Here is a 27,685-nt window from a genome sequence, read left to right on the forward strand (position 1 = left end):
CTTAAGTACATGACAATGTATTATTTTTTCCACAGGACCCCCTACTTCATTCAGTGAACAGAGTGGATGTACAAGAGGGCCAAATTAAGGCTGCATGGACAAATACAAATTTGGCATTTCCTAACTTTTGAGTATTTAATTTATAACCTAGAGAATGTTCTTTCAACAGTGTTGTTTTTTGTTGTGTGAGTGTGCTCATGCAGCTGTGTGTAATTGACTATAGAGAACATTTAAAAAAAATCATATTTGTCCACATATAAATCCACTGGGAAACTAAGGCATTCATTTCCTAATTCCCATGGGGACTTGAACACCTAAATACCTTAGGCTCCTTTGAAATCTCAGCCACAATAATTAAGATCAGCCATGTTATGACAGAGAAGCAACATGTCTGCAGAACATAGAAGTATTCTCTGTAGGTCACTCATCTAAATACTAAACAGGACAGAGTCTGCTTAGTTTGTAAAAATCAGACAAACTCAAAACCAGTCAGAATATTTGTTCTCAAACCTGCAGCTTGCTCTCCATTCAATTGTGACTGACTGTGTCATCAGTAATCTTGTCATCCTAGGATGCACTTGTGTAATTTGAGTTTCTTGTACAACCAGCTATTTGAAAATCAGTTTCCCAACTTGTTACACGATTAGCTTTCTAGCTTTATAAATCATTGAGAGGGTGACTAGTTGAAAAGTCATGGCGGATTGCCGTTCTGGGAAAACAGCAAACAACACCTTCAAATGTTTTATGAAAGTAGTAAAGGCCAGAACATAGGGGCTCCAGTTCAACAAAGCACTTATGCACATGCTTAAGTCTATTCCTATTTAGAAAAGCATTTATGCACATGGTCAATTTTAAGTATTTGCTTAAGAATCACTGGCTTAAAAGTTAAGCATGTGCTTAGGTGCCTTGTTGAATCAGGGTCTTAGAACAGAATGGCCAGATCAACCAGGTGTACAGTGGACTAGATTTTCAAAGCTCTTCAGGGGCCTAAAGATGCAGAAAGGCATCTAGCAGGATTTTTCAGAGGAGTTTTAGGCACCTAACCTGTGTGGAAGCTGGATCTCCTACTACAGTGCAACATATCACTCTTCATTATGCCCGTTTTTCATGACAGCTTTTGTTTGTGAACGTTTCTTCTTATAAAGCTGATTTCATTTTGTTACCACTTGATCATGATTGTGTTTGAAGTTAAAATAAGATTTTCATAATAAAGGAAAAGATATATAAAATGTGTGACATAAAAGTAGATGTAATACATTCACCAATATCTACAGTATACCATTGAATAGATATACACAAATTTTGACAGTCATGAATGTGGTAAAAGGACTGAAGATCTGCAGTATTTTCTGCAATTCTGCAAAAATAAAAGTAAAAATATGATGCACATTTTGATCATGATAGTAGAACTCTATGGTAACAGTCTAATTAATATTACAAAATTTCAGTTTATTCATTATTAGCTCTCCCCTGCATTGCTTTAATGCTGCCCCTGGATGTGTGGTGTTGCACAAATATAATTGCTAGAATAAATTCAATATACGATGCTATTTTCTTACTATTATAAGGAGACTGCAATGTGAAATGACCACACAGACAGCTTTGTATTTTTCAGTTCATAGTGTAATTAAGTTTAATACTGATTCAATGAATCTGGCCATGAATGAAATGCAAATTCTGGACATCATTGTTCTCTGCTTACATGAGACAAAGGTCACTCGTGTAAAAGTTTGCATTAACAGCAGTTGACCATTCATATGGGCACTTAGTAGAACAGGGTTCTCCACCAGAAGCTCAGGTTCTCTGGATCATGAACAGAAGACTTAAAAAAAATACATGCATTCTGAAACAGTGGTTTTGTATGTTTTCTAGTTAAAATATTCTGTTAAAATAAATAAAATGTATTTTGTTAAAATAATGTTTTCTAGTTAAAATATTATTTGAACATTTTCATATTTCTCTTGTGCTGTTTGGCATTATTCATATTGTAACAAGTACACACCTTGAAAAAGCAAATCCATAAGACCCCACTGTCATTTTCTGCACAAGTACTTAAGGCTGGATTTGATTCTGAGAATTTTAACTTTCCTTATTCTATATACATATGTGCCCGGGTAAGTGTCTAAAACCTAGATATGTGGATTAACATATCTGAAATTATCATGCCAACACATAGGCATATTTTTGACTTTACTATGGGACTGCGCATGGAAATAAATTAAGTGTTTGGAAGATTAGGGACTAGGTTTAGAAAGTCAGACAGATGGCATGTCTGTTCATTAGTTATGCTGTTTTTATGTATAACAACACCTGGCAAATACACACGTCTGATGGTTTTCCTTACGTAAGTTTATCGATTCCATTTCACAGCAACAGGACCATGCTCCAGGCACTGCATTTATGGGAGACTGCATTTCCCAGGTAGTTAAATTCACTCATGCTTCAGCCTCATGTCCAACAGTACCAGCTAAAGCAGCAATGATTGCCCCAAAATGCCCCGGTCTGTCATTTCTTATTGCCGGCGTAGTTAGCATTTAACACCTCAAGCAGTAACCAGGTAACAAAATAAAATCGGATACAACTGATACCCAGAAAAGCATTTAACAATATTTACATTCAGTGTTTGAATGAAACAGCGTGGTTTTTTTGCTCTTGAAAATGCCTATAAACTGACAATGGGCCAGATTTTCAAGAAAGCTCACACACTAGGGGCTCTATTTTCAAAAGAGCTCCCTTTTACACATCAAAATAAGCAGGTAGACTTAAACAAATAAATAAATAAGACAGGCTTATCTACACTCCACCGCAGTGCAGACTACAGTGGTGGTGGGGTGACTTGCAACATGCACGCACACAATCCAGAGTACAGCTCTTCAGGGTCCCTCTCCCAGCCTGTAAAAACACAGCTTTGGCGCTGAGATCTTTTCTGTGGTGAGAAGGTGTTCATTCACCTGCTCCCCTGCTCAGTTTCTCAGCCTCTGCTCCCCATTGCATAACGCTTTAGTAAGTTACCTTGTGAATTTGACATGATAGTTCAAATTCATCCACATAGGGTTAGTGGATTGCTCTTTTTATAGTTGAGTTTTGAATCTAGAATCACACAGGTTTGAACAGGTTACAAAATAGGTCCATGGAAGACACTTTCCGAGGCAATAAAATAAAGCCTTTAATTCAGTCCTTTGGATTTCATTGCAACTTAACCAATGATACCATAGTTAAAGTGGAGTTTATATTATGACTTCTCAGTCTACTGTATGAGCAAAATAATGGCTTGGATATTTTATTTCTGCTCAAAAAACTAAACAATTACCTAACTGGCCTTTGGATAATGACAAACAGAAGTTTTTATTCCCCTTTGTGACTCATCCATCTCAAACATCAGAGACCGTGAATAGAATATAAGCTGACTCTAAAAGGGGAACTTTTAGGAACAAGTTCCATTCCTGCCTGCCTCTCCTTTCATTGTAGATATTTGAGAGACAAGGTGAGTGAGGTCATATCTTTTATTGGACTAGCTTCTGGGACAAGCATGGCTACAAGAACATTGCACACTGTACATATGTGACATCTCTTTAATACAATAACAAAATGAAGCTAAAAGGCAGCCACTTCAGCCATGTCTACTTACCAGAGATCGACGCTGCTGTGATCAATGCAGCGGGGGTCAACTTAGCGGTGAAGACCCACTAAATCGATGGCAAAGCACTCTCCGGTCGACTCTGGTACTCCATCAAAATGAGAAGAATAAGGTAAGTTGACCGGAGAGTGTTTTCCATTGACGCAGCACAGTGTAGACATCGCGGTAAGTCAACCTAAGCTACATCAATTCCAGTTACGATATTCACGTAGCCAGGGCCAGCTCCAGACACCAGCATTCCAAGCAGGTGCTTGGGGATGCAATCTGAAAGGGGAGGCAGTCCCTGTGTTTTTGCTCCCAAGCAGCGTGCCGAATTGCCGCCGCGAACAGCGGAGGCAGTCCGTGTGCCGTTAGGGTGGCACACGCGTTTCCACAGCGGCAGTGGCAATTCGGCGGCAGCTTCTATGTTCAGCTGCCTGTGGCGGCGCAGCTTCTGTCTTCCGAATGAAGACAGAAGTTGCCGCTGAATTGCCGCCGCCGCGGAAATGCGCTTGCTGCCCTAACATCACACAGACTGCCCCCACCGTCCGCGGTGGCAATTCGGCATGCTGCTTGGGGTGGCGAAAACAGTAGAGCCGGCCCTGCACGTAGCTGGAGTAGCGTAACTTAGGTCTACTTACAGCGGTAGTGTAGACAAGGCCTCAAATTTAAAATGGAAAATGGAGTTTAATACAGCCATAGCACTTATAAATTCTACCATTTAGGTCTTCTGTTTTCAGCACATATTGTAATGCTGTGTTTAGCTGCCCCAGTGACCTAGTAACTCTCCACATTCCCAAATGGGAAGTTTGAGCAGGAAACCCTTTTTTATGCTGGATTGTCACTTTCAGGTCATGTTGGTTAAGCAACGAGCCATATCCTCCAGGGTTGCAGTAGTCAGGAGAGTGTTAAACTAATAACAAAAGGTGAGGATAGAAAGAGGGAGATATAAGCACTCATTTAGCACAAAATCAAGATGCTAAGAACAAAATTAATCAAGGAACCAAAGGACATGAAGAGAAGAAATTCTTTAATTGCCTGTACACCAGCTCTAAGAGAATCTGGGTAACAAACAAAAGGAACTACTCATTTATAAGGCTTTGATCCTGTCATGAAAGTCCCAGATTCTATGACTTTCCGAGACCTCTGGGACTTCTTCTGGGGCAGCAGTCAGCTCCAGGGCAGCTGGAGCCCCAGAGCCTCCAGAACAGTGGTCCCTGGCCGGAACAGCGGCTGGGATTGGATCAGCCCCCCAGGGCTGGAGCAATAGCAATCAGCCCCTGCCGCAGGAGCAACCTTGGGGCTGGAGCAGCTGCAAGCCTCAGCAGCCCTCTGTGTCCACCACCAGGGTATTTTCTGTAGAAGTCAGAAACTGGCTGGGGGCTTCTGAGAATTTTTGTTTACTGCTCTCAACCTGTCCCTGATGTTTACTAAAAATAGCCATGACAGAATCGTAGCCTTACTCCTTTATGAGCATACATTTGATTTAGCTGGTATTACTGAAACCTTGTGGGACGATCTGCATGATGGGAATGTTAAAATCAACGGTTATCACTTATTTCGGAAGGATTCCAAGGCAAAAGAGGTTGAGGCTGACACTAAATGTCAAAAAATGGCATTACCTGCTTCCCAGTCTCTGGTAACTTGGAAGAAAATGATCTTAAATGCTAATAGACCAGTGTCCTGGCAGATAGAGCTGGGGTATTAGTTGGTGTCTGCTACAAACCACCAAATCACACTAGGAACAGGATGTCTCTTTATGCAACTATCTATAATGTGTAGTCAAAAAGGCTGCTTAACCATGGGGGACTTCAATTTGAGTGACATCTACTGCCGGTCAAATGCTGCTATTACTGAAATATCCGTGGAATTTCTTAATAGTATAAATATGACTAAAACTGTTAAATCCAACATGGGGTGGGAGGATTCTATATTAGACCTACATAGCCAGAATGGGGTAGGCAGTTCCTGCTCCACACTACTCCTGCTGGCAGCAGGCTTCCAGACAAGTGGCCAGGCCAAAATTTAGCCCACCGGTTTGAAGAAGTTTGTCTAATTGATTTTATAACAAAGAACACAACACATCAACTGGTACCTGAACAGCCAGCATTACAAAGTGTATATAAAATATTGCTAGAAAGAAAGAATGGATTCCTTACAAAACACACAGTGTTCTCTAGCTTCAGATTCCAGGGGTCAGATTCTGATCTGGCTGCATGGCAGTGTAAATCTGGAGTAACTGACTGCAGCTGAGATCAGAAACTGGCTCATTGTGGGTTAGATTTCACCTGGTTTTTGGAAGAGAACACAAGAGCCTTCAACCATCTTGCAACCCTGTGCAAGTGCTGGGTACAACGAGAGCCCTTGAGATCCAGGAAGTGCAGAAACTTCTCTCTCTTTGCCCCTAGGCACCCCAGCAAAGCAGAGAGCATGCTGCACTATTTAAAATGGAGACTGCAACGTGTGCTTAGGCACTCCTCTGTGAGCAGTGAGTTTTACACAACTTATCCCGCATTATTGCATGCATAACTGAGGAAGGTATTTCAGCTAATAATTGAGCTAATAATCATCCAGTCAAGAGGTCTGTCTTTCTCCCATTCATCTTCATGGCAAAAGGGACCTGTTTGCAAGACACAGAGGCATTTAATAAGAAGCTTAGTTTAGAGGAGGAGAGAAATAGTGAGATGGACTACGGCACAACACATTTAGGGCTCGATCCTGCAAGGTGTGCTGAGCACGCTGGCTCCGATCCAGCATTTTACCGCCTACTTAAGTTGGAGCACCAAAGTCAATGGGAGTTTCCTACACTGAAGGCAAAGCACACTCTTCAGCACTTTGCTGCATCAGGCCAGAGTGCTCAGAGCCCTTTAAAGCACAAGACACAAAAATTAATCTAGCAAGTAAGAGAGAGTTCAACCTTTGAAAAGACTTGTGCTGAAATTTCAAAACTATTCCACACACTGAACACATGCCAACAACAAAAACATTGCAGAGAGCCAGGAAATCCTTTGGAGGCATTTTATTTTCAACACAAAATCCTCCTCAGTTTATTATACAAATACTGACTGTGATATTTTTTAATGTAGGCTCCTCCCAGTTTTTTTCCTGGCATAAATCTTTCACCGTGACCTCTGAAATCTGTTTATATGACTTCGTTTTTGCTACTTTACCATAAAGTGGTGGGAAGGATTAACCAATGGTTATGGCACTGGATAGGGACGAAGGTGATCTGGGTTCAACACCTGGCTCAGCCATCGACTTTTTTGTGTGATGTTGGGCAAGTCGCTTGATCTATCCTGTGCCTCAGTTCCCTATCTGTAAAATGGGGATAGTATTTCATTATCTCACAAGGGTGTTGTGAGGATAAAATCCATCAATGAATGTAAGGCACTATGGTGTTAAGTGCCATATAAAACATGTCTATTCAGGTGTAAAATAAACTCACTTAGGGGGAAAAAAGAAGTCTCCAGAGAAAATCTTGCTACAGTGGTTTTAAAACAATGTACTACTTAAAACTGTTTTATTTCCCCATTGCCACCTGGAAACTAAATTCCTTTGGATGTTATAATTTCAGGTTACCCTTACAGTCTGCTTCCAGTTTCATCTGATAGAACATAACAAACAAAATCGTACAAGACTCATTCATTTATCTCAGATGCCTAAAATATGAAAAAGAACTGCTGAAAAGTTTTCCAGAAACTATGAATAGTGTATGAAATTTCATTTGTGAGGTTTTTTTTATAATGCTTGGGGAGGGGAACCTCAAAAAATCTTTTTCAATCTGCAGCATGCAATACAAAGAGATCCAAACACTCCCCAGACATTAAAAATTTTCACAGTGCTTCTGACATCAGAAGGGGGATGAAAGTGGGATGTCTGAAGAGGTGTGGAATGCTACAGAACATAGATATATTGCTCAGAAGATGACAAAAATTGGTATTCACAGGGAGAAACAAGTATGGAGAGAAAGTAGATGAGAATCAACCCAAAGGAGGAATTTGATGAGTACAGTATAGCACAGCACTGTGGAGAAAATAAATCTGTAAAACGTATGTGATTTTATACACAGCATAGCCAGAAACCACAGTGTGACAATTATTCCAAACTGAAAAAGATAAAGGGACGGGTTTATGTTCTCAGGGGACACTGTCCAACAGAACATGGGCCCGACCCAAAACTTAATCAGGTTAATACAAGACCTTCCACAGATTTCAAAGGCTTTTCATTAGTGCCTAAGAAACCAGATAGCTATTTATTAGACTTCCTACTGATCAGTAGATTCTCCTTTTTAACCTTCTCAAGAGACATGTTGATTCTTAAATTGACTAGGACATACTCTATATGTTCTATAGCATTGGTCCCCAAATTGTGGGGCGTGGCCCCCTAGGGAGGCACAGAGGAATGTTGGGGGGGGCCGCGCAGTGGGGCCTAGGCCAGCCTCCATAGGAGGCAGAGAGGGAGTGCCACCCAGCCAGGCTCTGTCCCCAGCCCACCTCCGACTCCAGCCATGGCTCCACTCTGCCCCTAACCCAGCTCCAACCACAGTCAGCTTTGCTCCGGACCCAGTCCAGCTCCGGATCCAACTCCAGCTCCACTCCATCCCCTGCTCTGCCCCCAGCATTCCCTCTCCCCCTCTAGCCCAGCCCTGCCTCTAGCCCCAGCTCCATCTTCAGCCCAAGCTCCTCTGCTGAGGAAGCCTTGGCTGTGCAGTAATGGAGTAGGGGTGGGGCTCAGACAGATTCCAATGGGGAGACAGGAAAAGTTTGGGCACCATTTTTCTATAGTGTGGCAAATCAGGTGCAATATTAAGCTCATTTGAGACCACACAGCATGGGGGTAACGTCTACTCTCCAATTCAGATCCTGAGCCATAATTTTACTTGCTGACAGACAGTCTCATGCTCTCCCTAACTTAATCTCTCAAGTCCCCATTCAATAAAAGCTTCATCCTGCTTTGGCAAGATGGATGTTTTATTTGAATTTAGTTTAGTTTATGCAGGCTTTGTCAGAGAAGAATCTGGCTAACTGCAGAATACAATACTGGTAGGAACCCAGGCTACATTTAATCTAGTATCTTGTAACCAACAGTGGCTTTAAAAAGCTAGTCCAGAGAAAGGAGGAATAATCCATAATATACCAGGCTAATTGCAGAATGCTATGGAGAGAATTTTTTTTCACTGCCCAACCGATTATCACCGTCTCCCTGAAACTGGAGGATTGATGGATAGCCCTTGCAATTTCTAACCTAGCTAGTATAATGGCAGATGCTATTCTTATTCACATAAACATGCTTTATATAACCCTACATGCTTTATGAAACATAAAAAGCACGCAGCCGGAGGACAGCCAGTGAAATCATATGCAGTAACGAGAAAAAAATAGCATCTGATTCAATCTCCTCATATAGAACATAATTTCTGAAGCATGTATATTTAATGAGGAGCTGCAGCAAAACAATTTTTTCCACACTCCAAGTCACGTTTAGTTCACTGTCTAGTAATATGGCCTTTCACTGTTTAGCTAAAATAAATAAATAAAAAACTGGATGAAGAAAGGAAATTAGAAATTGTCACTTTAGATTGATTGAAGTGCATGGATAGGTGAGCAAATGTGAGCAAATATTTGTTGGTCTGATCCTCTCACCTGTTTTCCAGGCACCAAATCAAATGATTCATTTCGGATGAGTTGAAGACCTATGATCTTTCTCTTTCCTTAGCCCACTTCCTTCTCCGCCCCCCACCCTGCTGCCGCCGCCGCCGCTCACTTACCACCCGCACCTCTCCTTTTGAGTTCTTGCATACCACGGCTCAGTACTGAACATGGAACTTAGCAGATCCCTGGGAGTGCCAAAGCAGACTATGATACAAAGCAGAGGCCTGGGATCTCGTGGCAACTGCTTTCTAAAAGTACTATATATTATGTACTATAAAGCCAGATTTAATGGAAATACATCTGAAAGGGATGTACAAATATTTTTACATTAAAGGGAGGAAAAGGATAACACACATGTGCCTGCATGTCTGCATATGGAGGGGCCTCTGGGCATGGATCTCTCCAATTTTGCACGGCATGGGAGCCCAGTTGCCACCATACCATCTCCTCTCCCTCCTCCCAACCCCAGGGAGGATGTCCCACAGGGTCAGGGACTCCATCTGGGGGAAAGAGTAGAGACTGAGAAAGGAGGAAAAAGAGGGAGGGGACTGGAGTGGAGACAGAGGCAGGAACATGGTCCTATGCTCTTTTCTCTTGAGCTCCCTGTCAAGTGTTCCTGAAGATACAGCTAGTCCCTAATAAGAATCTGATAGCACCTCGCTGCAAGGAAAACCACAGAGGTGACTCTGCCAGGTCTGTGGGTGGGACTTGTGGCCTTTCAGGGGGTGCCAATCTGCACTCTACCAACAGGAAGTAGTGGGAGGGTCCACACAGAGCTTTCTCCCCTTCCTCCAGAGGAGAGGATGATCTGGGTCATCTGAACTATGATGCTTACATTAGGAAAACAACTTCCTGACCCCTCCATGTAAAGGCAGTGAGGGTGGTCGATCTCAACAGCACTGGGTTCAATTCTTTGCTCCAACACAAATTTGTGGTGTGACCTCGGGCAAGTCACTGAGGCCTTAATACACGAAGACATCAGGCACCTAAGTTCTAGTTCTGGGACCACCACAATGCAAAAGACTCCTGCTGAACTGCTAGGTATCTAAACTCACTCTCAGGCAGGCATTATACTCTCCATGCCTCAAACCATCTCTTCTACCTGCAATCTGTAAAGTGGGGGAAATATTGCCCTACCATAGCATGGGGAAGATAAAACCCAACCCATGAAGGACTGCAGGACACTCACACACCATGGTGATGAGAGCCATATAACGTACCTAGACAGGCAGAGCCTTGTCCTTCCATTGCCTTTTCTCCCCATGCCATGTCAAATTTAGATGGTCAGTTCCTTAGCTCAGGAACCATGTCTGCAAAGTGCCATGTGTACCGATAGCGCGGTGTCAACAGTTAACAGCAATGAGCTCAATCATTTTGATTATTTCCTCTTGTGACTGAGCAGTTTTTAGCAAAGAAGAAGGAGGAATGCATGGACTGAATTTGCCTGAAGCTACTCAATACTGTGTTTGAACAAAACAAGTTTGGGAAGTGCTATTTAAACAATGGAATCGGATCGCTTGCAATCTGCTGTAGATGTTACATTGATTAACTAAGAGCAGCTCTGTATTAATAATGTTAATGGACGTGACTGCTGGATTAGGAGAGCGTGGACACGTAAATAGAGAGGAATATGAGCCAAAATTCAAGTGATGTGTTGCAGATTAAGAAGGGAAATTATTTAAATAAACACCGCGAAAGATGAAATCTGTCATGACGAGGGATAAAAAGCTCCCTCCTGTTGGGAAATATGATTTTATAAAGGATGCACAGAGTAAAAGGATACATTTAGGAAGACAAAGTATAAGTGGTCCCTATTTTCAGGAAGAAGAACCATGGTCTGGGTGCTTATCTACCTTAGGTACTCATACAGCCTGACCAGCAAGAGAATGGCTCTGTAGCCCATTGGTTCAGGGCCTCTCCTAGAAGACCCAAGTTCAAGACCCTGATCTCACTCAGGCAAAGGGAGTATTTGAATCTGGGTTTCCTAGACCCTGAGTGCTCTAACCACTAGGCTATATGATAAAAGGGGATCTCCTCCACTTTGCTTTCTGTGAGAAAGGTCCAGTGTGGCGTAAGTGCCTAGCTTCAGCAGAGGGAGTTCACAGTCATGAATCCCAAGTGGAGGGAGGTGCCTGCCATTAGGAGCTTAACGCCCTTTGAAGAGCAAAGAGTTTAGGCCACACCCCTTTCCTCAGCATTTCCCATTGGCTAGCTTAGGCACCTCCTTGCTCGGCCTCATGGCTGTTGTGGACTCCATCTTTAAATACCTGCATGGATTGTATAAGGAGCTGAGGTGTCTAACTCGGGGCTGTGGATCACATTGGGCAGCAGAGCCCCTAAAAATGAGATGTTGCGATCTTGAGTCTAAGTCCCCTTTTCTTCCCTACCAGTAAGTGATTTGCCCAAGGTCACACGTAAGGCTGTAGCAGAGCAGGGTGTTGAAATTGGGTCCCCTAACTTGTAAGCCAGCATCTTAAGCACTGGACCATCCCTACTGTATCGCCCATGCCCGACCAGAGTTGTATGTAGTGGTCAGGGCTGGAAGAACTGATTGCAGTTCCCTGATTTAGAGCTGCCCAGCCCTTTGGGCAGCCTTTAGGCTACTGGTGTAATAATGTCCCTCACCAGAGAATGAGGTTTTTGGAATTCTGCTCTGTCATGTCTCTCCCTAGAACGTCTCTCATGCTCTCAACCTTCTCCTTATCCTGGGGTCAGAGGATGGTAGTTTAGGAGCAGCAGAACCATCTACATCAGATTTATACCAGCAGAATTCCTCTCCATAGGAGGAATTCTCCACTGGCCCGCTCCAGTTGCCCGAAGGCCATTTTGCATCATCTAAGCTAAGTAAGAACATCAATGGGAGTTGGGCACCCAACTCCTTTATGTTTCTTCAAAAATTCCTCCCCGAGGCACTGATTTTCAAAACTGCTGAGCATCCACAATTCCAGATAAAGGAAACGGGAATCACAGGTGCTCAGTACCAGTAGATGTCCGCATTTAGGTGCCTAACTATCCATTTTACAGATTTAGGTGCCAGACTTCCAGCACCGAAATTTGAAAACTGAACTCATAACAATAACATTAATAATGCAGGGGGAAACTTACATAATATTTTATAGCTAGCAACAAAATTATTGGGTTAAATATGAACCCGCTGACTCGGAGCAATCATCGCTAGAGAGAAAGCAGGAGAATAAACTGGTGAAACAGGTAACGTTAGTGACAAGTAAGGTAACGGGGCAGGATTCTGAAAGCTTACAACATGAGATGTAAATGGAAAGATAACCAAATGGGATAAGAGGGAAGGCGAACAAGTGACACATGAAATGGGGATTTGGTGGATGATCTGGATGAGAGAAGCTGTGCTGTGGATACAGACTGTTGGAAACAGCTGGGAAGCTGCAGTCGGCAGCGAGCCAGAAAACGTCTGGTAAGAGCCATGTCATCATTCAGAACAATATCTATGTTGGTTAGTAACTGCTGAGTTTTTCCACTCATTACTTTTACCAATACTGCTACCCTCTGCCCCAAATGTTTAAAATCAGTGCACATTTAAATACAACTCAAAATGTCCTGCAGAATCTTTATAAATATGTGATCAGCACTTAATCCGCACTGACTTCTTGTGGTTTAAAATGCCTTGGGTTTTCTCCCACCTCCCCATCCCAAATCTTTACAAAGCATTTTAAAATTCATTAGCTACAATATCACTTCCTCATGGGAACTAGATTATGGCAGAAATTAACAGATGAAAGGGCTACAGATAAAATTCTCATAAGTGCCTGAGTGATTTAGGAGCCAAAGTCTCACTTTCAAAAGTGACTTAGGCACTTAAGGTCAGATTTTTTTTATTTTTTTTTTAAACAGATATTAGGTGCCTACTGGAGCTTTAAAAACACCCAAGTGTCTAACATCCACTGAAATCTAGGTGCTTTCGAAAATCCCACTTCGGCTCCTAACTCCCACTGATTTTCAGTAAGACTTAGGCTCCTAAATCACTTTTGAAAATGTTGCCCCTAGATACCTGGATGTAGCCAAGAACTGCGTAGGACTGCTCAGCAGGCAGAACACAGAGATTGTATAAAGCTCACCTTTGTGCTCCTCCAGTTGGTCCCGTGACAATCTAGAGCAGCCTTACAGAAGCTGATACAGCAGACAGGAATCAGTGAGAATAAGCTAGTCCTGGCTATCCCTGCTTTCTGCTAACCATGCCCACTATGTCAGCAGCAAGGGGCAAGGGGCAAGGGGCAAGGGTAGGGTTTTGTGGCCTGCCTTGTGCAGGAGGTCAGACTAGATGATCATATTGGTCCCTTCTGACCTATGAGTCTATGAGTCTATGAGTTGGAGCAAAAGTTATATGCTGGCTCTGTGCCACCAGAAGATTCTCCCTACACTTCCAAGTCTATTTACTCCAGCTTTGTGCCAGCGGCACCATACAAAGCTGTCACACCACAGTGCACAAACTTCTCCCTGTTTGTCCCTAGATTTTTCACTTGTTTCATTGTAGCTGAATCTGAATACACTATAAGCTTTACTACCGCACTGGAGTTTAAAGTATGTATCTGTTCTCATGATACTGCCAATTCAAACACTTGCTATACTCCACTGGCACATTTTTTACATTTTTGGTCATTTCAGTGGAGAAATTCAGTGTTTCAAAAACTGGATTTCCAACTGAATAACTTTCCCCTTGGTTGGCACTATGCCTTTAAAGTCTTCATAACTCATTTCCAGTGGGGGAAAATACACCAAATAAAACTGCTTACTATTGAAACTATTAATATTTTTGGGCCAGTTATCCGGCAGTGGTAGAAAAATTCAGTGTTATGCTCTTTGAATGGGAACTGATTTAAAAAAAAAAATCTTTAGGCAGGATTTTTTAGTTTTTATTACACTTTATGGAAAAGCTGTGTTAACAGACATTTATTATCACAAAAACCTACAGCAAGCCGATGACCAATGATTGCTATAGTCTTACTACACACTTCAAGATATGAAAAGCACATGAGGAAAAGTAATCAAAATTGCCCTCAGAGAGCACTGCATGACTCAGTGGACTGGCAATGAGGTATGAAGCCTTTCAGCTCTGCAGTAAGTCACTGGTTTGTCTCTAGCTAATGGGTGGCTGAAAATAATTGTGGCTGTGAAGCGATACACATAAAATTATGGCATCTATATTAAGCCCTTCGCAATGACGCTTGAGTACCACTGTCTACTGTCTCGGTACAGTTCACAGTAGACTGGTGCTCCCAAATGAGCAGCCTTGATGGCAGTCTTGGAGTCTGAATACCCTGTGGGTGTGCCATAGAGAATGAATTCTCCCCACATCTCCAGAGGGAGGTCTCTTCAGGCCAAGTTCCAGGCCCAGAGTTGGTGCAGAGTGCAGAAGCCATTGCCTGTGCAGTGCCAGTTTTGCAGCTTTATGAAAGACTTTTCGTCTCTGGCCTGACAATCTGCACTGACTTCAGACGCACAAGTTAACAGAAAGAAATTAAAAATGCGCCTCTGGAGCTGATTATCAAGTTGCAGTAGCAATTCCCTCCGCTCAGCAACTGCTTGGCTCCCATCACCACCCTCCTGAAAAAGAACTAGGGGCTCCTGACCACATATATTCCCTCCCTCCCCTTCTGCTGGAGCACCTTGGGGGAATCCTGTGACCGCAGGCTTTTCAGTCTCTGCAAACTGTCCCTGACTGGCTTATGGAGTTACATTTGTACTAAAGAAGAACATGCAGATTGCAGAGTCCTGTTCAATTCTCCAGCACCTGAAGTTCACATCCAAGTTCTGTCTTCCTCAACTGCTGTCTCAAAGGGGACAAGGCTGTGATCTTTGGGGCAGGACCATCTTTTTGTTCCTTGTTTGTACAGGACCTAGCACACTGGAGTGCTGGTCCACAATGCAAGCTCCCAGCTAGAGGTGGGCAAAACTTTTCAGACAAATAGTTAATTCACTATTTCAGTTTCGGTTCATCTGCATATTTGATCCAATTCGTTTTTACTAGGGAAAAGATTTTAGGGCTAGAAGAGAAAAGATTTGACTCTACAACTTCTACCTCCCAGCTGAGACCCTTAATCACCAGGCTACAGAATCTTTCTCACTCCTGCTCTCTCTCTCTTTGGCCCAATTAAAATTTAAATATTTCTACAAAGTGGAACAGAATCAACAATAGAGATTGAGAGTAACCCACCTGACAGCCTGACCTGTGACAGGAGAGACTATTGTTCAATCCCTGCTCCAGAGTTGGGATTCAAACCTGGGTTCAAATATTATTTGTGAAAGTAAAAATAATTGAATTAAGACAATATTTTAAAGGAAATCAGTTCTATCAAAATTACGATCAATTGATAGCAATAGAGTTCTGCTACCTTGATATTTAAATATTTTGGGACAAAAATCTGCTCTCGTGTAAATGGGTGCAACAGTACTGACTACTCCAGAGTCTTAAAAACCATGAGTAGGGCCCCAAAACCGAAAGATTGGCTCAAAATCATGAGATTTTACCCAAAAAAAAGCCTCCTGATTTTTGAGTTTTTACAATACATTCAGTCACGTTTCTAAACTCTTCTCTGTAACATGAGGCCCAGAAACCCTTTTTTTATTTTATTTGTCATCTGAAAGCTGAGATTCTCACATAATTACCTGTCTCCAGGAGCTGGGGCTTTATGAAAAGCATTAAACATTGCAAGACTCATGATAAAAACACAGGAGTTGGCAAAACCAGCGCAGCTCCACTGACTTCAATGGACCTTCGCCCATTTACACCAGCAGGGAATTGTGTCCATTGAGTTCTTGAGCTGTCTCCAGCAGATAACTGCACAAGTGCTGGTCCAATAACCACAGGCCTCTCCCTATTCTGCAAGGCTAGTTCCTAATGAGTTTTCTTATCCCACAAACTCTGCATTAAGAGTTTCGAATGGGCGAGGGGGGGAAAGACTGGGCACCATGCAGCAGGCTAGCATGTAGTCTATAGATATTAAGGGTGAGATTTTCAAAAACATTCAACAGTGGTTTAACTCAGCTCCCAGCGAAGTTAATGGTAAAAGTGATACTGACTTCAACAGGAAAAAATCAAGACAGAGCAGAGTTGAGCCATTCTGAAGAGTGTACCTTCAAACTAGACTTGTTTTCTTGAAATCTTCCAAATTTGAAAATGTTTATAAATGCGGGTAAAAATTAATCCATTGTTATTATTCTAGCTAACACATAAACCAGTCTATGTTCTACATGCTGCCCAGGAACGAAAAAGAAACTATTTGTTCATAGAAGAAAAGAGGAAAAAAACTAATTATAGATCCTGGATACTGTCATTATATTATTTGTTCCGAAATTAGCATAATTGCAAAACAGGTAAGCATAAAATAACTGAGTAATTAGCATTCTTAGTTATTCTTAAAGAATGTATGTGCATTTGTAAGTTTTATTAGGCATTAGGCACTTCCACAGAGCACTGAATGCAACACTGTCTACACTATATCTAGAAGGAGTAATTGTTCTGAAATTATAATAAATAAGAACATTTGCATAATTTTAAAAATATATATATTATTTTGAATTTTACCTTCTAGGGTACAAATGTAAAACAAAGTGTCCTCGCTACAATCCGAATAGAATGAGGGACACAGATTTTATTTGGATTATCGGGAGTTTGGACTCTTCTCTGTCCTGCCAGGACCACAGCCCTTCCCTGCACCTTGCGCGTGCAGGGATGGAGTGTCACCGGCCCAGGGAGCAGCGCAGGGCACCCTCTGCAGTTCCACAGTGCTGCCCACAGGTCTCTGCTTTGTTATGCGAACCGCTGCATTATCCAAATCCCTCTCTTGTCCCCTAGCAAGAGATACATGCTGCAGACAGTATGTGTCTCATGCTCGGGGACAAGGAAGAAATTTGGACAATGAGGAGGTTTGGATAACAGGATTTTGGATAAACAGCGGTATACTGCACACAAATGTATTTAAAATGTAAATAGGTTGTATGCTAAAAAATGTTTGTGTTCTTTGAGCTAAACTGTACATGCAGAATTTTTACCTTTTTGACTTGAAAACAACATATTAAATGTTCTGACCCAAACAGCGGGCCAAATTCTGTCCTCAGTTCCATCGACATAAATCAGATTTGTAGCCATGACCAACATGTGGCCCAGTGAGTGAAAGGAATCCTAACAGCATAACAAAGGCCCAATTCTACAAGTATGTGCAGAAACCAGAAGAACTTGTGACAGGCGTGAATGGTCATGTACTTTTCAGAGCCTGATAATGGAGTCAATGAGAATTCAATTTCTGTCTAAGTGCAATCCAGTGGTGAGTGGCGGTCAGAGGTACAGCTGATTGGGAATATTTCAACCCAGTGTTTCCATCAGAAAATGAATTCATTGAAACTGGAACTCTTTGTGTGAATGCTGATGAAACTTTCAACAGGAAAGATTTCTCAGGTCTAGGATGGAATTTCTGGTCAGAACAAACAATAATCAAGTGGTTAGAGCACTCACCTGGGATGTTGGAGGCCCATGTGCAAGTCCATGATGTGCCAGATTTGGAGCAGAGCCTGAGTCACCAAGACCCCACTGTGGGCTCCAATCCCCAGGCTATCAGCTATTCTGGGGTGGGTCATTCTCAGCTTCTCCTGTTGGAGTTGTTCCACATTTTTAAAGCAAACAAATATTCATTCAGCCAGAGAGAAAGAAACAGATGGATTCTATAGTGCAGTGGTTATGGTCCACCTGTGGCCATAGGAGGGGAGGGGCAAACTGTTCAAAATCTCTGAATTTGCCATGGGATTAGTCCAACTCTAGTTACAGGTCCCTGTCTGTGCCAAGTCTGCATAGTATACGAGTCTGTAACATCCGCAGCTAGAGTGTGTTAACTCAAGCTGTAGCAGTTCATACTTGTCACCAAAAAGGTGGCCATCACATAAGGTATGCCGCAGTGTTATGTGTATAGCAGAAATGCCAGTATTCTGTATTTAGAAGAATCTGTATGTCTTGCAGTGGGATGGGTCTAATTTTAGCACAAACTATTTAGAGTATCTATGGAAACTCTAGATAAGGGGGCATGTATTCTGCATATTAAGGGCAAATCCTGCAGTCCTTAGCCATCAAAAAACCTCCTGTTAAAGTTAAATGGAGCTCTGCCAAAGTAGGGACTGCTAGGTAGCAGGATTTAGTCTTCAACGTGGAAAACTCCCTTTGACATCAGTGGGAGTTCTGGGTACAGAATTAGTGCTGAACATGTCACCAAAATGTTTTATTAAAAAAAAAAAATTGTTTCCATACAAGTAAATAAGCAGTCCAGCTAAAACTTAGCCTTATGGAGGCTATCATCTCATTTTCACCATATTTAATCAGTTGCAATAGGATGCTCAAGTGGGTGTTAGGTATCAATGTAGCAAGCAATTAATAGAAGACAGAAATTCTCAACTTCACAATTAATATTTAATCAGACTTTGCAATCCTGCACTTTAGCAGTCATTTAAAAGTGCATGCAGTGGCAACAGTATTAAACCAGTGAAAAAAATAAACAGAACTCCATGGCTCCCAAACAAGAAATCATGCTATAATATTTTTGATAAATATTTGTATTCAGTTTTACAGAATCAGTGACATTCTCGTCTCTTTATCTAATATTTTGAGAGGGTAGGAGAAGAAAAATTGGTTGTGGTTTAATTTCTAATGCTTGCCATTTAATAGCAATAATAAACGAAAAAAGAATAAGTAACTGGACCAAATTATAGTATTTCAGTTATAGTATTTCTCCCTGCATATTCTTTTTGCCATTAGTAATTAATGCTCACTGATATTCAGGATGCAAATACAAGGAGTGCTTTGCCTTTTTGGAGGGAAATGGAGCATTCTGAGCATTACTGATGAAGAGATAGAGGAAAAAAGAAGAATCCAATTTATTTAAAGACCAAATGTCACTGAATCAATATCACTATAAGGGAATTCTCTGATTCTCCAGCAACATGTCTTTGCAACAAGTTAAAGACACTGAAAAATCTGAGCTAGGGAATGGATGACAATTGGGGGGTAGGAGGGCTGGAGGGGGCTGATCTCAGTGCACACCCAATGTGTGTACATTGAGCAGTAGGATTACAAAAGATATAACAGTATGTAATCATGATAAATTGCAATATATGAAAGAAATCATCCCAGCACGTAAAGCCACATGTCAATTAATTAATATAAGGTTGCCAAAACTTCTGTGACAGCCTGTAGCTTCTTGGGCAATCAGAAGAAAATTTCTACCTAGAGAAAAAAATACATTATTCTGGAGGAATGTCATAGTAATAAAAACTCCAACGGTTCTGTGCACAAGGGAACAGAGTGAGGTTACACGAAAGCAGTCAGATCCACAATTATATTTCCTTAGGTCATGCTTTCTCAGGGAGCTGGACTGCATCAGTTTGACACTTCCCATATAAGGGCAATGTAGCTGTATTCTGCTACAAGTAGGCATGAACTACTGTCAATTACTGGGAGGCCATTCCTTTTCTTGTCAGGTTTATTGATCCTCTTCAACCAATATCTGGGGTTGGAATATAGACCAACAATAGAAAGCTGCAGACTGTGGCCTTGGTTCATGGCAGCACTCAATTAGCTCTTTAACTTTTGGCGCGTGCTTAAGTTCCACTGAGTTCATTAAGGTTCAGAATGTGTTGCAGTGCTGTACAGAATAGAGAGGTTTTCTGGCCTACTGCGATTGGCAATATATGGCTAGTCTTGCCATTGAAAGTGCATGAGTAGCCCTCTGAGTCTCTATGCAACCCTATTAAAGTCCTCATTAGGCTCCCAAAGGTGCAGGCACTAAATGTCAGACTGTCAAATTCAGGGTCGGGCCAGTGGACGTTTTACAATACCCCTTACAAGATGCAAAACCTTTATTTACTCTCTGCTAAGGCTTCTCTGCTTACATCACAGGACAATGCGCTCCTCACTCCAGGCAGTCATCTTGGATGTCTGTATATTTAAATCTGACTTTATGTTTCCTGTCCCTCACACAATCATGCTGACAGTAAGATTTTAAACTTACTTGGGACTTTGTTGCACCTGTTGGTGTGTTTTTTAAAAAACATGTTTGTTGTGAGTTAACAAGCCTAATTAAAAAAAAAAAAAGCCACAAAAATGGGCCCTGACCACTGAAGTAAGTGTGGAAAAGGCCTTGTGTTTCACACCTATGTCCTAACAGCTCGCTTGCAAATGGCCTTAGAGGCACTATTTTGGATCACAAGTTATGTCAATTTGTTTCAGCCAATAGCTGAGACACTGAAAATAATTAATCAGCTAGTAAAGCAATAATACAAATCTTCTGGATCACTTGACCCTCTCAGCCAATTGGATAGCTTCAGGCATATATACATGTATATACAGACATACATGCATTTCCAACAGGCTATACAAAATTATTTGGTTTCACTGATGCCAATAGATTTTAAGCACATGTGAAGATTACTTACTGAATCTATGCCTTGGTGTACAAATCTATGAGTGGACATACTTTAAAAGCATCAATAGTTTTACAGCATACTACTGCCCGGGGTTAACCTGTTTAATATCAATCTGAGTAAATTACATGTATTTTGTGCAAATGAGATTAACCGTTTACTATTTAGGTTCTTGGATTGAATCCTCCTTTCAAAATTAGGCTGCCAAATGACTAACCAGCTTTAACAGGACATTGTGATAAAAAACTGTTTAACAGAGGAGTGCAATGGATACAGAATGCAACAGACAGTTCACTCTACAAGAATCTTCTTGATGGAAAATGACAATATCTTGACTGGTCCAACCATGCATTTTTATACAATGCACTGAAAAATTCAGATTAAACAAATTATATGGTTATTTTCCATTCTGAAGATGCTGCTGCATTGCCTTGATTGGCACTTGGTATCCATTAGTGTTCTCCATCCGCTTCAATGTTCTGAATCCACATGTTAATGATACCTAACAAAATGATACTAGTAAACAGGGGTGGATTGTCAGATACAATTTTTACCGGCATTGGTTCCATAATGACCTGATCCTTACTATGCTGCCTAACTGCAAATCTAATATTTGTTTTGTTGATGCATTTGACAATGTAATACTTTGGGTGCAGAGAAGGGTTCAAGAATTTGTGAATAGAGTTTTTTATATACTTAAGACTTTTTCTCGGTGCAAACAAGGTCAAATAAGCAAAGCAAAAGACCTCTAAGTCCTGACACAGCAAAATGTCTAAGCATTTATACACCCTGAAAAGAAAACACAAAAACAGAGTTATTGATTGAGGAACCCCTTGTGGGAGATCCCAGGGGACAAAGAAACAGATTCTGTCCAGCTTAAGTGCCATGGACTCAGAGAAAGTGGGTGCTGTTTCCTGCTCCTTTTCACCAAGGGGGTCGGAGGTACAGGTTAGTAGCTGCTTCTTCCTCTCCTTCCCCTAATATACAAGGCCTTTGGGGGGGCACACGTCCCTTTAAAACTCTGCCCATCCTGGTGGACAGAGTTCACAGATAGTAGGGCACTGTGGTCAGGCTCTATTTCTCCTAGATAGAGTTCTTCTATTTATAAATCAAATGAATGTAGAAATATGGGAAATTATAGTCTCTGTAGCTCACTATGGATGTAACCTGCATTAACTACAGCTGGAATAACGTGTAAAATCAAGAAAACACTTTAAATCAAAGCAACAGATTCCCCACCGCACCTCAACCCTGCCAACTAAAATGAAGCAACTAAAGCAGGCTTGAACATAAAAGTTTACAATGTGAATCCACTAGCTACCACATCCCTAGAGGCCCAAAAAGGCATTCGGGTAGGTTAGAGTACAACTATTGTTTCCTTAACTCCAGATGAATTGGGACAGTCACTAACAAAAACGATCCATTATGAACTGCCAGCAGTGGTCTGCAGAGGTGACATGAAATGAACTCATCAAGGATGTCCTTTCCTGTCTTTTCCCACCTGCACTGTCTATAGAAGTATCTCCAACCAAGGACGGTGAAAGCTTCCTAACAGTATGTGGGGGGGGGACACTAACGTCTGAACCGTGGTCCCACCTTCCCCTGAGGCCCCAACCCCATGCCACCTCTTACCTCCAAGACCCCATCCCCTGCCCCTGTCACTCATCCTTACAGCAATAAAAAGTGAGAGGGCATAGCCCTCTTACTTTTAAAAGTGGTGGGGCCATGGTCCCCTCTCCACTCCCTTTTCTGATGCCCCTGTCTCCAACAGGCACTGAAAGCTGAGAAAGTGCCAGATTCCTGGGGAAATGTAACCTTTTTTCTCCCAATTTAACAGGATCCAGGCATTGGGACTTTCCTCTCTTCCCTTAGGAAGATGCCATCGGGGCCCACTGGTATGAAAGAAACAGAGCAGACTGCCAGAGACGAAGCCGTAATGATGCAGCCCTACTCTGTTCCCCTTACACACGCTCTTCCATCGTCACGGGGCAACGGGAAGTGTAATTTAGAGCCATTAATGAGGAGAATGAGCCTGTCAAATCTAATTCATTATGCAAGATACCAGACTTCAGCTAATATAATAAGGGCATTCTAAGCAGTACCAAACTTTCTCGTCTCCCTCACTCTGCAGCTCTGCTCTTCAACTGAGGTTTCCTTTTAAAGTAGCATTTTTTAAAAAAATGTTTGAGATCACTTTAAAAGCTGGGGTGTAAAAAAGAATTGCATACATAGGTGATATTTCTGCAGATAACAGAGCGATAGGATTTTTTGGGTTTTGGGAGGCTCCTTAGATAGTCTTGATTACAACCTGTCTAAAACTTTAAACATATTAATATTTAAAAAGTAGTACATTAACCCTCAGCTTCTTGGATCTCTAACTTTGGCCTTTAAAACTCAAGTCCTTTCCACCTCTATAAAAAAGCAAGGTTTCAGTAAACAGAAGCACAGCAGAAGAGCAATTAAAATACACCACAAATGAAAAACCGTGGCTGTTTAAAGTACAATATAAAAACTAACACAAGACCCTGAAAGTACAAAGAATCATAGAGGTCTGGGTGCTTCTGAGTTCAGAAACGAATGGCCAGGAACATCTCATTAAGTAGGAAGCTGTATCCTAGAGAACAATACTTTACTATAGAGAAAATGTGTATGTTAGTGAACTGGGTCTTTGAAATACTGTGGAATTATTTATTAGTCACCAGCTAGGCATGGGAATTTCTCTCTCTGCTGGAGAGTCACAAAACAAGAACGAGATCTAACTCCATGTGCTTTGGCATAGCAGGAAGTTAATTGCACATAAATTCAGGGGATAAAATCCTGGGAAACACTGAGATCACCTTAGATACCAGAATACCAGCCAAATCACCCATATGACTTCTGATTTATATGTATGACTTCAGGGACACACTCCTAAAGAATTAAAAACATGGTTACTGGAGGCCTACCTGGCTGTACTAACTGAACAGCCTCAAGTCTGATATCAAATGGGCACTCAGCACTTCACCACAAAGTCTCAAGCCCTCTGTTAGCGGTGAAATGAATCATACTGAGATACTGCTCAGACAAGTCACTTCCAGCTGAGAATGAGTAGATTTCATCTGTTACCCGAATGGCAACATAATATATGAGAGAAGGAGGTTCAGGCTATAAAACAGATTGGGGTATTGATAACCCCTGGAAATGTTCATGAATATATGAATAAAAAGGTGATTGGAATCTTTCAATTGCAGTGGTAACAGATTATAGCTAAACTGAAAATTAGTCACAACTGCCCAACATTTTAAAATAGGACCTACATTCTAACTCCCTTGATGTGCATTGGTGCAGAGGCACATTTTGGAAAACGGTTGAGAAACATTATTTATAATCTTCTAAAATCAAGGACGTTTCCCTCCTCAGTAGGGAGATACTGTGGTTGAAAATATCTTTTATTAGACTTAGAACAATGCTTCCTCCGCTCTCGTCCCCTAGAGCCCCTCCTCTACTTGTGCTACACTGATGACAGCTTCATCATACGGACTCATGGGAAGGAGGCCCCTGAAGAATTCCACCTGGATTTCAACAATTTCCACCCCACCATCAACCTCAGTCTGGACCAGTCCACACAAGAGGTCCACTTCCAAGACACTAAGTTCAAATAAGTGATGGTCACATAACCACCACCCTATACCGGAAACCTACTGACCACTATATTTACTTACATGCTTCCAGCTTCCCTCCAGGACACATCATATGATCCATTGTCTACAGCCAAGCCCTAAGATACAACTGAATTTTCTCCAATCCCTCGGAGACAGACAAACACCTACAAGATCTTTATCAAGCATTCTTAAAACTACAATGCCCACCTGGGGAAGTGAGGAAACAGATTAACAGAGAGAGATGGGTACCCAGAAGTCACCCACCACAGGACAGGCCCAACAAGGAAAATAACAGAACACTACTGGCCATCACATACAGCCCCCAGCTAAAACCTCTCCAGCACAACATCAACGATCTACAACATATCCTGGAAAACGATACCTAACTCTTACAGACCTTGGAGGCAGGCCAGTCCTTGGTTACAGACAATCCCCTGACCTGAAGCAAATACTCACCAGCAACTACACACCACACCATAGAAACACTAACCCAGGAACCAATCCCAATAACAAACCTCGTTGCTTACTCTGTCCCCATATCTACTCTAGCGACACCATCAGAGGACCCAACCACATGAGCAACACCATCAGGGACTCATTCACCTGCACATCTACTAATGTGATATATGACAGCAATGCCCCTCTGGACAGTCTCTACGTAAAACAATAAATGGACACAAATTAGACATCAGGAACAGTAACATACAAAAGCCAGTAGGAGAACACTTCAATCTCCCTGGACATTCTATAACAGATTTAAAAGTAGCCATACTTCAACAAAAAGTACTTCAGAAACAGACTTCAAAGAGAAACTGCAGAACTAAAATTCATTTGCAAAGTTAACACTGTTAATTTTGGCTTGAATAGGGACTGGGAGTGGCTGGCTCACTACAAAAGGAACTTTGCCTCTCCTGGAATTGACACCACCTCGTCAATTTTTGGGAGTGAACTACATCCACCCTGATTGTATTGGACCTGTTAATACTGGTTCTCTGCTTGTGAGGTAACTCCCTTCTCTTCATGTGTCAGTATAACAATGCCTGCATCTGTAATTTTCACTCCATGCATCTGAAGAAGTGGGTTTTTTTACCCATGAAAGCTTATGCCCAAATAAATCTGTTAGTCGTTAAGGTGCCACCGGACTCCTTGTTGTTTTTGTGGATACAGACTAACACGGCTAACCCCTGATACTTTTGTTAGACCAACTTCTGTTGGTGAGAGAGAGAAATTTTCAAGCTACACAGAGCACGTCTGGGAAAGGGACTCCCAGCATCACAGCTAAATACAAGGTGGAACAGATTGTTAGCACATATTCCACGAGAGCATTCAAGGTAGAGTAGCCCATTGGACAGAAAAAGGAGGTGGGGACTAGCAGAACATTTGGCCCTATGAAACGTCTCACTCACTCACATAAAGTCCTGGCATTACTTACAATTCTATTCTGATTCTAAATTTCTTGGTTTGTTCTCTATGGTTTTAGTTACACTCTTTCATTATTTTTATTAGCAACACTAATAATAATCTAATGGCTGGAGGAGGAAATATTTGAAAGGGTAAGACAGATAATCAAATTCAGCAAACAGAAAACTGAACATAAAATTTTAAATAACTAAATTCCAATCATGTTTACACCCATGCAACTCAATCATGCAAGCTGATCCATGCAGTTAGACAACCTTCACTCTGTGGGAGCCCCATTGACCTTAATATGGCTCCAGAATAGGTGTCAGAGTTTACTCCTGTGGATCAGATTGCAGAATCAAGGCTTCATTTTGTCAGTATGTTAGCAGGGCAGCACTCGAGGCTACTCTAACTAGTGCTGAGAGACGAATTAGCAGGTGCACTGTCAAGAGGGCGCAAACCACCTCCCCACTTAGTTATAAAATTAATCATCTGCTTTATAAAATTAATCTGATAAAATTAATCATCTGCTTTATATTTCATCTATACTGCAGAATATGCAATCCGTTGTGAAAGGGCATGAATACCTAAAGTCCTCTGTAACAAACTATATTCAGACAGGGCTGGGGCGAGATTTTTTAATATATCATAATGAACTGTTCAGCACTGATTACACAAACCACTTCAGTTCCAGTTCCAAACAGAGCCCCTCAATACCGCTATTGACGCTGCTCTGAGACAGGAAACAGATGCCGAAGTGCATCTTATTCTTTATATAGCATTTACATATACATTTTACGAGGGAGAACAAGTGGCACATCTTCAGTGGGTGTAAATTGTCAGAGCTCCATTGAGCTAGTTCCAGCTGAGGTTATGCCCCAAGTGTTTGCCAGTGAAGTGGGCTATGGCATTTGTATGGCAGGCAATTCTGAAGAAGAAGATTTCTCAGTTAACAAGGTACTTAGGAAATCAAATATACAAAAGGCATGAAGCAGGAAAGCTGAATAAAAATAAAGATCAGCTCTCTAGATATGGTGACACACAGTGAATGGGCATGAGAAAATTCAAGAGAGCTTGGGTGAAATCCTGGCCTATTAACTTCACTGGGCTAGGATTGCACATGGGGGGCAGAGGGGTTTTTTATCATGAGTCTCTCCCGATGTTGTGAGATACTTTTAATAAAAGCCAGGTGCCAGAGTTATGTAATTACATGACTATCTCAGCTTTAATTTTCTTTTAAAAGCAAGTTTCTTGCCCTTATGGTTTCAGAGAGAAGCTTGAAAATGTGGCTTGGGTATACACTAAAAGCTCAGAATCCAGAAGATGAATAAAAATAACTCATTTTTAAGCCAATTTTGTGATTTGTGGGGGACTTGAGTGTCAGGGCTGGCAATGCTGAAATACTGATGGTTCCCTGGGTTTGTTTAGAACTAAAATAGAGAAAGTTATGAGCTACAGCTGAAGCTGGTGCTGTTTATTATCGACAGGCAGCAGTATGAGTTTAAATCTTACAGAGAAAAGGCAAGTGAGGTACTACTTTTTAATAGGACCAACTTCTATGAAAGAGACAAGTGTTCAAGCTACAGGCCCTGAAGAAGAGCTCTGTTTAGCACAAAAGCTTGCTTCTTTGTGAAGTTAGGCTCTAGGAAGCATTTAATCTGCATTTTTCTTGTAACAATTTCTAACTTTTATGCCTCATTGCTTGTAATCACTTAGTCTCTTTGTAGTTAAATAAACTTGTTTTATTCTTTAATTGAAACTAATCCAGTGTGTTTAAATTAAATTGTCTGGGTAACTCCACTTAAAGTGGCAAGTTGTTGTGTATTGTTTCCTTAAAGGGAAAACACACTGACTATCTCTGGACTGTACAGGAGAGGGCTGGGCAGTATAAGTTATACATTTCTGAGAGAAAACCTGGGACTAGAAATGTGTTGGGGTCA

At 41.6% G+C, this 27,685-nt stretch overlaps 1 protein-coding gene across 2 annotated transcripts in view; it reads right to left on the reverse strand.

Annotated features, from left to right (window-relative positions):
- Positions 1-27,685, reverse strand: part of PLCB1 (phospholipase C beta 1) — a 645,127-nt gene that overhangs the window by 372,797 nt on the left and 244,645 nt on the right. The window lies entirely within an intron of this gene.

The sequence above is a fragment of the Chelonoidis abingdonii genome, chromosome 3, assembly GCF_003597395.2.
Source record: "Chelonoidis abingdonii isolate Lonesome George chromosome 3, CheloAbing_2.0, whole genome shotgun sequence".
In the NCBI taxonomy this organism is placed as follows: domain Eukaryota; kingdom Metazoa; phylum Chordata; order Testudines; family Testudinidae; genus Chelonoidis; species Chelonoidis abingdonii.